The sequence below is a fragment of the Macrotis lagotis genome, chromosome 3, assembly GCF_037893015.1.
Source record: "Macrotis lagotis isolate mMagLag1 chromosome 3, bilby.v1.9.chrom.fasta, whole genome shotgun sequence".
Classification (NCBI taxonomy): Eukaryota; Metazoa; Chordata; class Mammalia; order Peramelemorphia; family Peramelidae; genus Macrotis; species Macrotis lagotis.
In genome coordinates this window covers 277,020,144-277,035,885 of record NC_133660.1, presented here as the reverse complement: position 1 = coordinate 277,035,885, position 15,742 = coordinate 277,020,144, and the positions used below count along the sequence as shown (strand labels likewise).

Genomic DNA, 15,742 nt, shown 5'->3' with positions numbered 1-15,742 from the left:
ATGGTTGTGTTCCCCATACCTAAGCAGCAGAAATACGGTAATGACAACTCAACAGAGAAGGGACCTAGAGAACTTACCTTAACTTACTGGATGCAGATCTCCTCTCTGCTCATCACCCCGGTGGGGCTGGTGGGGAACAGCCTGGTCCTGTGGCTCCTGGGCTTCTACATCCCCAGGAATCCCTTCTCTGTCTACATCCTCAACTTGGCTGGGGCCAATGCCCTCTACCTTTGCTGCCACTTTGTGTTCTCCATAAATAAATTCATTGACTATGTGACTAATTCTCCCATGTTCATAGTAATGGCTTACATCTCATACATGCTCTACATGATGGGGGTGAGCCTCCCAGCCGTGATCAGCACTGAATACTGTCTTTCTGTGCTCTTTCCCATCTGGTGCAGATGCCACCGCCCCAAGAACACATCTACCATGGTCTGCACTACCCTCTGGCTTCTGGGTGGCCTATTTGGGGTAGCAGGGTTTGTCATTTGTTATGACAAAATCTTCAGTCTCTGTCTCCACTTCATCATCCTTTTAGTATGGCTCATTGTCCTCACTTGTGTGCTGTGTTTGTCCAGCTTGACTCTGCTGTTGAGGATCCATTGCAGCTCCCAGGGAAGACAACCCGCCAGGCTCTCCCTCCTTGGTTCTGCTTACTGTTCTTGTGTTCCTCCTCTTTGGCCTGACCCCAGCGATTATGGATTTCTTAGAGAGGGTCCTTCAAATTTCTGGGCCTTTTTGGCTCTCATGGCTCCTGACCTGTGTGAACAACAGTGCCAACCCCTTCATTCACTTCTTCCTGGGCAAGTTTTGGCATAGAAGGAGGAGGGAACCCCTCAGGATGATCCTCCAGAGGGTTCTGGAGGAAGAGTGAGAATTGAGAGGTGGGATGAGAGATACCTTGCACACCAACACCTCAACAGTGCCATTCTGAGATTGAAAACAAGATGCTCAACCTTGAGAGGCTGTGAAATGAGACTCCACTCTAGGCTCAGCTTCAGCCCTGTCCCAATATCCTTGGGAGGGAAACCAGGATTCCCTCTCCCAACCCTTATGTTAGGATTTGAAATCTAAGTGATGGGAACAATCATTTATTAGGCACCTCCTATAAATCAGGAAGGTGAGCTGTGCAGAGGAAAAAACTCCAAGGTCTGGAATGGCTAGAATTGGGTCAGATAAAACTTCAAGATACCATCTGTGTGACCCTGGGGAAGTTATTTAACTCTGTTTCCTCATTTGTAAAATGAGCTGGCAAAACAAATGGCAAACCGCTCCAGTATCTTTGCCAAAGAAACCCCAAGGTTATATCAAGTATTAATTATTTTACAAGTATCTTATTTAATCCTCATAATACACCTGGGAAGTAGGTGCTCTCATAATACCCATTTTACATATGAGGAAACTGAGGCAGGCAAAGGTTCAGTGAATTGCCGAGAGTCCAAAAGCAGCTAAGAGTCTTGAGATTGGATTTGAATTCAGATCATCCTGACTCCAGACTCCATGCTTTTGTACTTTGGAGTCCCCTCACTTACTGCAGGCTCCTTTACCTGGACAGTAAGGTCCAGGGTCTCATATGTCACCATTCCAGGGAAAGTCCACTCCAATAAATGATCACTGACCTGTCTTGAAGAGAACAGGAAGATGAACTCCATCCCCTAAGACCCCATGTCTCCCTTGTCAGTCTCTGTGAATGGAGGCAGATCTTCAGAGGTCAGACTCCTCCAGGTCCCTTGGGCCATGCTCCCCCACCTTATCTTCTCTCAGATTGGATCCACAAGGTCTCCTCAGGTCTTGCCCCCTCAGCCAGCTCAGAAGAGGAAATTCCTGTTCAGCTAAGTCTTGCCCTCCCTACTCCTCACTCCTGCTAATTCTCCTTTCCCTTCCCTCTCACCTCCCCATTATAGAGTTGAACCAAACACTTCCCCTCCTCCAAAGCTCAAGGCTGGCCTCGGCTTCCTCTCTTGTTTCCAGTCTGTCTGTCCAGGTCTCAGCCTCTCTGAGTCTTTGGTATCTATGTTTCTGTGACTCTCTAATCTAGTCTCTCACTCTGCAGGACCCAGACTCCGATGAGGGGCAATTGTAGGGGTGTCATAGGACAGGGCACAGCCCAATAAGACCAAAATAGGGGAGAGGGCATGTCATCTCATACACATAGATATCACACACATACAAACACATGTCACAGCATGCACCCTCAACACACAAATGTCAGAGACATGCACACATACACACACATAACAATAATCTCCTATAGAATATCCACCCTTCAACCTCGATTTTATTCCTCCAGTTGACAATGATATTACTCTTTCCTCATTGAATTCAAGTCCCATATTTTACCTGGTCCAGTCACAGAATGATTTGTTCAAATGATTGTTTTTCTTACTTGTTTAAAATTTATATAACCAATTATTTTAATAATTTTCCTTATTTTAAACCATTCCCACACTCCTTGAATAAATCCCACTAGGTAATAATGTATAAACAAGATAATAATGTATGATATAATTGCTGTAATCTTTTAGTATTTTATTAGGATTTTTGTATCCATATTGATTAATAAATGTAAATGTCTTACTCTGTTTTCACTCTTTCTGGTTTAGATATTAGTATCATATTTCTTTCATAAAAAGAGTTTAGTAGGATCTCTTCTTTGTCTATGAATCCAAATCATTTATTAAATATTGAATCAATAGATCTTTAGATGTTTAATAGAATTCCTTAGTCCTAATGCTTTTCTCTTAGGAAACTCAATTTATTTTTTCTAAATAGATCTATTTAGATAGTTTATTCTCTCCTACTAATTTAGGAAATTTATAGTTTTGTAGATATTCTTCAATTTCATTTAAGTTGTTTTATCTATTGGCATATATTTGGGCAAAATAGCTTCTTATAATTGATTTAACTTCATTTTTATTAGTAGTATAGTAACATTTTTCATTTTTGATTCTAGTGATTGGGTTTTCCTCTCTGTTTTTTTTAATCAAAATAGCTATGCAGATTCAAGGAAAACCTGAGTGTCTGCCAAGGGGAAAAGCCTAGCTACTACTCTATCTGCTCCCAGCTCCCCTGCCATGCTGATTCAATTCAATTATTCAATTCAGTAAACATTTCTTAATCTCCTACTGTATGTACTCTGGGCCTGTGCTGAGTGCTGGTACAATAGAAGCCAAAGAGGGAGGGGAGGGCAGTGCCAACAGTGGGCCTAAGCGCAGGGCATCATGTTCATTGGCATTCTGACCAAGCAGAGATGCAGAAGGAAAGTGCAAAGTGACCTGGACAGTCCAGATTCAACTTCTATGAAGGAAATCCCAGGGAAGAGTTTGGTGCTCTAATCTACAGCCTTCGAATCAGAGGGGAGGATAATGAGGAAGATGTGAAGGTGATGAGTAGCCAAAGCAAAGTGAAGCAACCTGTTGAGATTTCAGGGAAGGCTTCTACTGTGAGGCATTCTCAGAATTCAAACCAAGAAGACCTGCAGATAGCAAGATTCTGGTCCAGACTAGGTTTCTCTTGGTCTCTCTTCATTCCACACAGCAATCTCAAGTCTCTTGAAGCTAGAGGAAATGACAACCTCCCTGCACTCTAGATAGCCTCCTGGGTTTTATTTCTAGAAGGTCATGGAGTCCATTCTTTCATTTGACATATGAACAGCCAACTTGCTCCAGGTTTCACAGTTGGTCATCCTGGGATTGAAGCATAGCTTGGGACTCCAAGTTCAGTCCTTTCTCCATTATATCCCATGCCTTTTAACAAAGAAAAATTCACATTTATATAGCACTAAAATGTTTGCAAAGTCCCTTGAAAAATATTTTTAAAACTTCATGGAGATAGGATATTGAGCTAAGAAAGAGAAGTGATTTTTCCCTGGGTCCCACAGGTCAGAATTCTCTGAGGCAGGAGTCCAGTGCCCTATGGATGATTCAGCCCTGCCTGCCTCTTAACTGTATGTGTGCTGAGAGGAGAAGGGGAGAAATCCTGCCTTGGAATTCAGAAATGGGAGAGAGCTAAGGTCTTTTCCAATTCTAAATAAGAAAATGTGTTATTGGGGATGATGATCCTTAGATAGAAGACCTCCACTTTGGAGATGTCATATTTTTATCAGACCTGAGGTCAAAAGGGGAAGGGGAGTTCAGCAAATGGGATTGTTTCCCTTAAAGCTGATAGCTGAGGATGTTGGGGACCAAAAACAGCATCCCTGTTTTATTCAGGGACTAGGGTGATGATGAGTTAAGATCTATGTGTGGGTCTCTAGAGCTTATTGTACATGGAGCTACATATAAGTATGTGAATATACATGTGTATAAAAACATATTTTATATGAAAACCATTCATTGCTAGATGAATGTTGGCTACTATCATTATTAATTCTGGTTAAAAGCACAACCTTCTTTTCTTTAGTCATGCTGGGATGACTTCAAAGTTCCAGGGTGAGACAGGCAAGAGAGGGAGTTGGGATAGATGTGGTTTGGTAGAGATAGAAGAATTGCTGAAATACCAGCCTGTCCCACCAGCCAGGCCAATAGATACAGTAAAGGATTATCCTTCACCCCAACCTCTAATGAGGAAATAGCACAGTTTTCACAAGATTTAATCCCAGGAGAAGAAAATTTTCCTCCTGCAGGTAGAGCCTCCTCCTCCTCCTCCTCACCAAGAGAACAGAAAAGGAAAGGAAGTCTTTCCCTGCCCCAAGGACAGCTTTCTCTTGGATTTTAAACCAAGGACTAATAGGCAATACTACTGACTGACCCTTCAAGATGATCTTTCAGACACAGTCCTTGAAATTGGTTCCTCCCAACCATTATCAGACTTTTCACTAGAGGTCTGTAGACACATTATCCCACTGCCTGGCCCACCTCACTCTACTATATATACTTTATACTTAGTCAAATAAATTAATGCACATTTATTAAGAGTCTATTATGAAAGGTGGCTAGGTGGCACAGTGGATAGAGCACCGGCCCTGGAGTCAGGAGGACCTGAATTCAAATCTTAATAATTACCTAGCTGTGTGGCCTTGGGCAAGCTACTTAGCCCCATTTGCCTTGCAAAAATATCAAACAAACAAACAAACAAAAGAGTCTATTAAGAGCCCAGCACTGTGCTACACTTGGGGGATGAGCTGAGAAGCAAAGGACAATCCAAGCTTCAAAAACTCATAATTTAATTGGGGAAGATAACAATACAGGATATAAATATATACAGGATATGAATGGGATGCATAGTTGATGAATAAGAGAGGGAAGATGCTGAAATTCAGAGGGGTTGGGAAAGGCTTCCTGGGGAAGATGGGATATTAGTTGAATGTTAAGGAAAACCAGGAAACCATAGGCAGAAATGAGAGAGGAGAGTGATATAGGCAATAGAGACAACCAGGGAAATGTCCAGAACTGAGAGATGGAGTGTCTTGTTCATGAAACAGCTGGGAGGCAGAGATACTGAATGGAAGAGCATCTGTTAGGAAGGAGTAAGAAGTTGGGAAGGGGGGAGAGCTGTTTCCTGAAGGGCTTGAAGGCCACACAGGCCTTTGGTATTGGATACTCCAGTCTCTGAATGTCCTTGTCACCATCAACATGTCTTTGCTTGGGCTGAAAAGTCTCCACCCTGCTCTTAAAATCATTAATAAATACTGCTACCCCCCAGAGCTTCTCTGATTCTTTTTCTTAGTGATGCCATTCCCCCTTCAAGCTTCAAATAATTCTGTTTCCACTTTTCTATGTTCCCTCCCTAAAGAACATATTACAATTATTAGTACTTCTTTCAATTCCCCCTCCCAGACATTGGGGGGGGTCATAAAATCACAGAGGAGGTGCCACATAGACACCTTGAAAAGCTCCATCCCAGAAACCAAGGGTAGAATGGGAGAGGAGATAATAGGGAAGCTGATCAATAGGAATGTCTGTCTGGTAAATGAAAGAGGAAGCCATACCATAGGATTTGGGGAAGGGGGAGTTTGAGGAGAGTCTTGGAGGAAATCTTGGAATTGGTCACAGGAGAGCAAAAGACTTCTTGGAGTCCACTTGGAACAAAAATCCATGGGGAACAGGTCCAGGTCAGTTGCAGAGCAGTGACCATGAAAACAGGCCATTGGAAGACAATCAAGAACATATTTCCTTGTTACTGAGGACAAAATCATAGAGGATTATGAAATCTAACCAGACATGGAAACCTGTTTCATGTAAATCCAGATACCTAAGTCATCATGATAATTTATCTAGGTGAAAACAATCTAATAAGTCACATACTCCCTAATTTCTCCTTTATGAAAAAAATTATTCAAAATGTAGGATTAAAGTACATGTTAGTTGATTATTTGGGGGTAATATTAGTGTGAAAAATATGAATCGATTCAATAGTTTCTTTCATTTGTAGAATAACAAATGTTGGGGGCAGCTAGGTGGCACAGTGGATAGAGCACCAGCCCTGGAGTCAGGAGTATCTGAGTTCAAATCTGGCCTCAGACACTTAATAATTACCTAGCTGTGTGGCCTTGGGCAAGCCACTTAACCCCATTGCCTTGCAAAAACTTAAAAAACAAAAACAAAAAAAAGGAATAACAAATGTTCCAACAATACAGATAGGCAGGGACCTTAAATGACTTCTTATATTACCAAAATATCAGAGTGACAAATCATCACGTACAGTGGAACACTGAACCAATTAGGAAAATCAGTGGCTCTGGAATCCAAAACATATTGGGTAACCTTATTCCCAACACCATTCCATAAACATTGCCCACATCTCTCCTTTGGTTTTATAATCCAAACAAGCAAGGCCTATCAGAACTAACTAGGGAAGAAAGATTGATCAAAGCAAGCATTCTGAATTGAGGGGTCTGTGTATTTCTTGCTTGGTTTTAATGAATACTAACTATACTTTAATAAACTATATTTCCTTAATCCTATGTATTTTAAAGCATCATTCTAAGAAGAGGTGCAAAGGTTTCATTAAACTACATGACAGAAGTCTTGTGTAACAAAAAAGGGGGGGGTGGAATTTTGGCATTAATGAATAATGTTACCACAGGGGAATACCCCAGTAGTGGAAATAAAATATACCAACTGGAAAGATCATGGAGAAGTTAGGATTAGCTCTTCTTTGGAAAAGGGATGCATCGGGGATGGATGGATAAGAGGATCACAAATTTAATGTGGAAGAGGTATTAGAAGTCTTCAAACCCAAAGCCTTTCTTGAGAATTGAAAGAAGTCAACTCTCATCACCAAGAGTAGAAAAATCAAAGATGATCTGATGTAACAGGTGGGGCTGCTGGCTCAGTTTCCATGCACACATTGTTCTGTGAGCTCCTCCAAATAAGTTGAGGGTTTTTTTGCACTCAATTAGGAACTGTTTACTCATATGTCAAGGCACTGACAGTCTAAATAGAGGAATCATGGAGGTGGAACTACTGTCCTAGTCCTCCTAAATAGGTGTTATGAGATATGAACAAGTCATTGGGATAGAGTGAGCTTATCAGGGGAAGGACATGTTGGTGCACTTTGTTCTAGCATGAATAAAGAGCCCACATCTTCAGACTTTTAATTGAAATGCCGTCCTCTCATTTAACTTCTTTAATTTGGTAAAATAGAGTAAGAAGGGAAGGTGCTGATAACAGAGGAACTAAAGGCTCCTTCAGACTCCACTTCATTTGAGCTGAGGCCAGGGAGTACATTCATTCCTTCACTTTTATTTGTTGTGACATATGGTCATGGGACAGAGTCAGATCACTGCTACAGAAACAATGCAAGTGATTGGACCACCATGCCTTGGGTTTGATGCAGGTAGGGGTCCTGTGTGGTGAAAAAGGAGAACAGGGAAAGGGAAGAAGCACATGCTCATTCTAGAACAAAGGCTGACTTTTCTTCCACAAGACTTGCCTTTGACCTATCCTCTCTGAGAGTTGTGGGACTAGGCAGGTCCCTGAGGATGGCCCATATGGTACCCCCTCAAGTGGACAGAATAAACCAAGATATTTGTAACAGGCAAAAAATAACCCATTTCTCCTCATTTGGCTAGTTCCACATGGAGAATTCCCTAAGTAGAGAAATGATCTAAGCAGTTCTTTCTTTTTTTCTGTCTTAAGCTACCCAGAAAGAAATAAAAGAATTTGTGCTGCTATCCACAAGAAACTGAAAGAAAAAAAATGATACAGCTTGCATTTATCAACCAATGCAAGAAAAATCAAAAGATTCCCACAGGCAGTCCATGAGCAAGCCCCCCTTGTAAGAGATAAAATAAAGTAAACCACAGGTATCACTTTCTAATAGATTTCCCAAAAAATAGTGTCCAGAAGGGAAGCACATGGTGATAGAAGTGTGCTTGAGGAGGTGGCATTGGCACAAGATAAAGAAGAAGCCTGAGAGACAGGGTTCAATGATCAGACCCAGAAGCTCTAGCCCAAAATATAAAATAAAATATCAGTGATAATAAATCTTTGTACTATATACAAAATGTCAATAGAAAGAAATGTGATGGAGTTCAGAGTCTGGGGAAGTCCACCCCAGTCAGATTGAAGATATAGAAAGAGAAAGTATATGCCAAATTCCAGCAGCCAGATGATCAGTCCATTTGCCACCAATCCACAAAAGTTGAGGGCCAGAACGGCTAAGTGGTGCAGTGGATAGAGAACTGACTTTGGAGTCAGAAGTACCTGAGTTCAAATTCAGCCTCAGACACTTAATAATTACCTAGCCGTGTGGCCTTGGGCAAGCCACTTAAATCCATTGCCTTGAAAATTCTAAAAAAAAAATGATGAAAAAAATGTTGATGGCCAACATGATGGAATTAATTGTAGCAATAAATGCCCCAACTTCACAATCATCCAAAATAATGAAGAGAGATTCATTAGTATTTCTCCACCAATTGAACCTTGGGGCATTTGGGTGGAAATCTACATCATGGTGGCTGGGTCCATATTGGATAAACCTCCCCTTGGCACAGTTGACTCTGACTTACCTATGAATAAAACATTGATTGTTGTGCTGATCCCAGACCTTTTTATCAGAGTGAGTTCTTATCCCAGAAGCTGCAATCTTGAGCTCTGATAGACAGTAGATTACTATATTTGTTTACTACTGTTTCTTGTGTATCTAATCTATTCCACTGATCCACCACTCTATTTCTTAGCCAGTGCCAATCAGTTTTGATGACTGATGCTTCATAATGTATTTTTAGATCGGGTCCTTCTGATCCCCCTTCTTTTGCATATTTTTTCCTTCAATTCCCTTGATATTCTTGACCATTAGTTTCCATTTTTCTAGTTGAATAAAGTAATTTTTTAATGGGTGATGGAGTTTGATTGGTATGACACCAAATAAATACAGACTCTGACTTCTTATTGGCCAGGTATGGCTTGAAAATAAATTATATGTTGTTTCTGTTATCCTGATAATACTTGTTCATGCATCAAGCCTGGCCAGAAGTTCCTGCGGGCAGTTTCCAGTGAGGGAATTCCGTACCTTCACCAGATTAGTCAGGCTAGGGAAAATCTTTCTTCTGCAAAATGAATATTAAGAGAGAATGTGGAGAGGATAATGGAAGATGGGGGGACCTCTTTTTCACCTTCAGGCACTGTTGTGCCTGGTTTCCATTGTCATTGGTCAGTTCTAAAGGGATCATGGTCATTCTAAGGATCAACAGGCCTGCTGAGAGAAGGCAGAACATGAGGGAAAAGTGTTAAGATCTGTTTTCTACTAGGGGTTATTCATTTAAACATGGCTAGAAGTTAAAAATGTACTATTATATATCACACATTTGATAAGCACTGTTTTGAATTTGATTATTAAATGTTATATATATTATGTATATTTGATTATTAAATGTTATTTATATATGTTACATATATATATGTAACCTGAACCTTTTGCTACAACAGAAATTAATCTGGCAATTTTTTATTTTTATTTTTTGTGTTGTTGTTTTTTTTGACAAGGCAATGGAGTCAAGTGATTTACTCAAGGTCACATTACTAGGTAATTATTAAGTGTCTGAAGCAAGATTTGAACTCAGGTCCTCCTGACATGAGAGTGGCTAGTCTATCCATTGTGCCACAGAGCTGCCCCCATCTGACAATTTTTAAATGAATTCATTTTTGTTTTAGAATCCATATTCTTATAAGAGTGTTCTGGTATTAATTTCTTAGGGGAATCTCTACTTCCAAATGGGGAAAAGAATAATGAAGTATATCAGCTTGATAATTGATCAACCTAAAATTTAAAATTCCCTGGTCTAAAAGATTACATCAGTTCATGTAAAGCCCTCCAGGCTTCCCTGAATTACCATCCCTCCTGGTTTCTAATAGAACAATAGTGTTCCATCATATACATATACCACAGTTTGTTCAGCCATTTCCCAATTGAGGGACATTCACTCTATTTCCAATTCTTTGCCATCACAAACAGAATTGCTAAAATTTTTTTGTACAAATGATATAATTACCCCTTTTCAGGGTCTCTTCAGGGTATAGACCCAGTAGTGGCATTTCTGGATCAAAGGGTATGCACATTTTTGTTTCCCTTTGGACATAATTCCAAATTGCTCTCCAGAAATATTGGATGAGTTTACAGCTCCACCAACAATGCATTAGTATCCCAGATTTTCCACATCCCTTCCAACATTGATCATTGTCCTTTCTGGTCATATCGGCCAGTCTGAGAGGTGTGAGGGAGTACCTCAGAGATTGAGCAATAAATATTTTTCAAATTGTCTAGATGTAATTTTATTTGCAAACTATTTGTAATGGTGTTTCTACATATCCTGAGATTCTCTTGGCAAGTAGATTGTCAAGTATTTTATATTGTCTGTAGCAATTTTACTTGGAATTTCTCTATTTCTTGCCAACAAGCTTTGCTAGTAATATATAAAAAATGCTGATGATTTGCATGAGTTAATATTATATCTTGTGATTTTGCTAAAATTGTTAATTATTTCAAGTAAGTTTTTTTCAGTTGATTCTCTAAGAGTCTCTATACCATCATTTCCTCTGTCAAGAATGATAACTTTTGTTTACTCATTTTTTATTTTAAGTCCTTCAATTCCTTTTCCTTCTCTTATTATAATGGGTAATATTTCTAGTATAATATTGAATAATCATCATGATAATAGCTATCCTTGTTCCATCCCTAATCTTATTGAAAAATCTACCTTATCCCCATTTCAGATAATAATTGTTGATGGTTTTAGATAGATATCACTTAGCATTTTACTGAAAACTCCATTTATTCTTGTGTTCTCTAGCTCTTTCTGTGTGGAAATATACTATGTTGAAAAAATACATGTTTTCTGCAAATTTTGTTATTTAGTTGTTTTAGGTTCATTTATATGTTAGTTAGGAAGAAAATAACATAATTTGCACTATAATTGATCCCTTGTAAAATTTGCATTTTGGCCCAAATTTGGCACAAAGCATTTGGCAAAAAATATATTTTTCTAGCACTGAAAGAGCAAACTTTTAATAAGAAAGGGTGTTATATTTTGGCAAACACTTAAAATTTCTGTTAGTTTTGTTACTGATATCCTCAATTATCAAAAAAATGGTTTCGGGGCGGAGCCAAGATGGCGACAAGAAGGGATCGAGTCTTAGGAGCTCTCTGATTAAATTCATCAGCTAAGGACTCTAACTAAATTTTCGAGAGACAGAACCCGCAAAGGGACCCAGTGAGGCAGTTCTCCTACTAAAGGTAACCAGGAAAAGAGCAGAAAGGCTCTGCTCCCCGGGATTGGAGAGGCGGCTGCAGAGGGGTGGCCTGCCAGAGCCAAAGAACCTCAGCATCCTGGGGGCAGCCCCAGGGCACTGGGGGTCTCAGCTCACAGCAGCGGGGAAGTCTGAGGAGTACCGGGTACAAAGTGGGGGAACAGCGGGGGACCTCTGCCAGAGCGAGCACGCGGAGCCCAGCCCTCAGGGCACACAGCAAGCAGCATGATCTTTCCCCAGCCCTGATCCAGGAAACAGAAGCAGGCGGAGCCCCCAGGGCATGAGCTCATTGAGCTGAGGGAGGGGAGTGAAGAGAGACTGCCTAGCTCTGTCCTCTGCCCCTGAAACAGGACTCTGGGGCTCTGACCACATTCAGATCCTGACCACAGTCTAGGCCCCATCATAGAACAGCAGCCCCCCCGCATCAGCCCCTTGGCAGAGGGGGGCACTTATGATCATTCACAGACCAGGAGGGAGAACAGAGCCTCACACACTGAGACCCTTGTGGGAGTGTCCCAAAAGCTCAAGAAACACCCCAAACCAGGCCCAGGCTGGGAAAACGAGCAAGCAGAGAAACAAAAAGAAGACTATTGAGAAATATTTTGCAAATGAGCCCAAGAAGGACCAAAATACTCAGTCTGAAAATGAGGAAGCACAAGCTCCTGCATCTGAAGACTCCAAGAAAAACAGAAATTGGGTTCAGGCTATGATAGAGCTCAAAAAAAGACTTTGAAAATCAAATGAGGGAGTTGGGAGAAAAACTGGGAAAAGAAAGGAGAGAGATGCAGGAAAAACATGAAAATGAAGTCAGCAGCTTAGTCAAGGAAATCCAAAAAAATGCTGAAGAAAATAGCATGCTAAAAACCAGCTTAGGTCAAATGGATAAAACAGTGCAAAAAGTTATTGAGGAGAAGAATGCTTTAAAAAGCAAAATTGACCAGATGGAAAAAGAGATAAGAATACTCTCTGAGGAGAACAAATCCTTCAGACAAACAATAGAATTCAAGGAGATTGATGAATTTACCAGAAATTAGGAATCAATACTTCAAAACCAAAATAATGAAAAATTAGAAGAAAATGTGAAATATCTCATTGAAAAAACAACTTATATGGAAAACAGACTTAGGAAAGATAATTTAAAAATTATTGGAATACCTGAAAGTCATGATCAGGAAAAGAGTCTTGACACCATTTTCAAAGAATTACTACAGGAAAATTTCCCTGATATTCTAGAAGCAGAGGGCAAAATAGAAATGGAGAGAATCCACCGATCCCCCAGAGAAAGAGATCCCAAAAAACCAAACCCTAGGAATATTATAGCCAAGTTCCAGAACTCCCAAGTCAAAGAGAAAATATTACAAGCAGCCAGAAGGACACAGTTCAAATATCGTGGAGCTGCAGTCAGGATCACACAGGACTTAGCAGCAGCTACATTGCAAGCTCATAGGGCTTGGAATACGATATACCAGAAGGCAAGAGAGATTAGAATGCATCCAAGAATGAACTACCCAGCAAGGCTGAATGTCCTCTTCCAGGGAAAAAGATGGACTTTCAATGAACCAGGGGAATTTCAAAGGTTCCTTTTGGAATGGCCAGAGCTGAACAGACGGTTTGATCTTCAGATACAGGACTCAGGTGAAGCATGGAGATTGGAGGAGAGGGGGGAAATATGAGGGACTTAATGAGGATGAACTGCATGTATTCCTGCATAGAAAAATGACACTGATAATACTCATATGAACCTTCTCAGTTAATAGAGCAGGTAGAGAGAGCTTTTATAGTTGAAGCACAGGAGAAAGCTGAATTCGAAGATAAAATATGGTGTAAAAATGGAGTCAATAGAAAAAAAGGGAAATGGAAAGGGAGAAAGAAAAAGGAGAGGGGGAATAGTCCAAGATATTTCACATAAGATTTTTTTTTTTATTACAATGAGCTATTGCAATGATATGGAAGGGGGAGGCAAAGGGGAATGAGGGAAACTTTGCTCTCATCAGAGATGGCTAGGAGAGGAAACAGCAAATATACTCAATGGGGTATAGGCATCTGGAGTAAGAAGGAGGGGGAAGTGGGGCAAGGGGTGGGGATGTGAATAAAGGAGGAGAGGATGGACCATGGGGGGAGAGTGGCCAGATATAACACATTTTCTTTCTTACTTCTTGCAAGGGTCTGGGAATGGAAGGCCAGCCCAGGACCACAGGGCCAGGTGGATTCTGGGCCTAAGGGGTGGTATAGGGGCTCAGGGCTTCTTGGCCCCAGGATCAGGGATCTGTCTGCTGTGCCACTCAGCGACCCTACAGCAGAGTCATAGTGAAAGGAGAGAGAAAATAGAGTACATGGTAGTGGAGAAATAAGAAAGGAGGGAGTTGCGATCAGCAATGGCAACGTTGGAAAAATATGGAAATAATTTTTGTGATGGACTTATCATAAAGAATGTGATTCACTCACGACAGAGTTGATGGTGTTGGAACAAAGACTGAAGCACATTTTTTGTTATGATTATTTGGGGGAGGGTGCAGAGCAAGTGGGGCTGGATGGCCTGCCTAGGGCCACATAGCGGGGTGATCTTTGAGTGTCTGGGGCCCGATTTGGACCCAGGTGCTCCTGGCTCAAGGGCCAATGCTCTGTCTGCCACCCAGCCACCCCTACTATTATTACTATTTTATTTTATTTTGGGTCTTTTTTTTCTTTCTTTTTTTTTTGGTTTTTGCAGGGCAGTGGGGATCCGGTGGCTTGCATGTCACACTGGGTTTACGAGGCTGGATGTGGACTCGTGTGCTCGTGGCTCCAGGGCTGGTGCTTCGTCCATTGCGCCACCTAGCCATACCTACAATTATTATTATTATTATTTTTTTATTTTAATTTTTTTCTCTCCCCTTTACTTTTTTCGCCCAAACAAGTCTATCTATATTCATGGGGGAGGAGGGGTATTTTGTTTACTTGTAAGCAAGAATATTTTATTAATGTAAAAAAAACATTTGTACAAAATGAGAATAAAAAAATAAATTAAAAAAAATGGTTTCTCTGTTTATCTCTTTTGATTAAATCTTTTAGCCTTAATTTTATCTGAGATCATGGTTACCACACCTACCTTTTTGCATCTGCTGAAATATAATAATTTCTATGACAATTCCCTATTTTAACCCTGTGTGTATTCCCAATTCCTAAATGTATTTCTTGTAAGCAACATATTGTTAGATTGTGATTTTTTTAAAATTCACTCTGCTGTTTTCTATTTTAACAAGCAAAGTTAAATATAATCCTTATTTTTTAAAATGAACACCTAATGAACTGAAAGATTTCAGGTATTTGTGACAAAAAGACCAAATCTAAATGGAAAATTTGATGTAGAAAATCCTTAAAAATATAAATAAAGCACTAAAGACTAATTATAATGGATCTATTAATTTCAAAAAGTTTGCCTTTTAGCCATGAAAGTATTATCATAATTCTTAAGATTGTCATAATTACCAGGGTAACTTGAAAGTTTGAGGTTTAGTTAAGTATGATGGGGTGATTCTAAAAAAGCAAAAATTGGGAATGAAAAAGTAAAAATTACCCCCCAGAAAGGGGCAAGAAACAAAGAACTGACAAGGAGAAACCTGGTTAAGTGGGGAAGGTCTGGTTGTGCTGAAACTTTACTCTCTCGTGAACTAGTTTAAAGAGAAGGAACAACAGAAACTGTTTAACTATAGATTGGACTTTAATAAAAGTTGCAGAGTAATATTCACATCTTTATTATTGATCTAGATCTGCAGTCAATCATGCATAAAAGGAAATTCAATGCAACTTTATTCAAAAGAGAATTTGGTGGGGAAATACTTATATATTCACACAGTCAAAAGTGGGGTCTTCAGTAGGTTGGATTTTTGGTACTTGTCCATTAAAGTAGTTTCCAGGAAATCCATCAAGGACAGAAGAATCGTTTTCAACAATTTCTTTGAGTTCAGGAAAGGCCCCTCCTTATTCCAGCTCATGGGGGGCGTGTATCAGTTATGCAAAATTCTTTCACAAAGCATGGAGGAAGTCTTGATAAAATCTAAGGAAATAAAAAG

The 15,742-nt window shown here is 40.1% G+C and overlaps 1 pseudogene; it reads left to right on the top strand.

Moving 5' to 3' along the window:
* Nucleotides 1-934, top strand: LOC141519378 (mas-related G-protein coupled receptor member A-like; annotated as a pseudogene).
* Nucleotides 935-15,742: the final 14,808 nt, after the last annotated feature.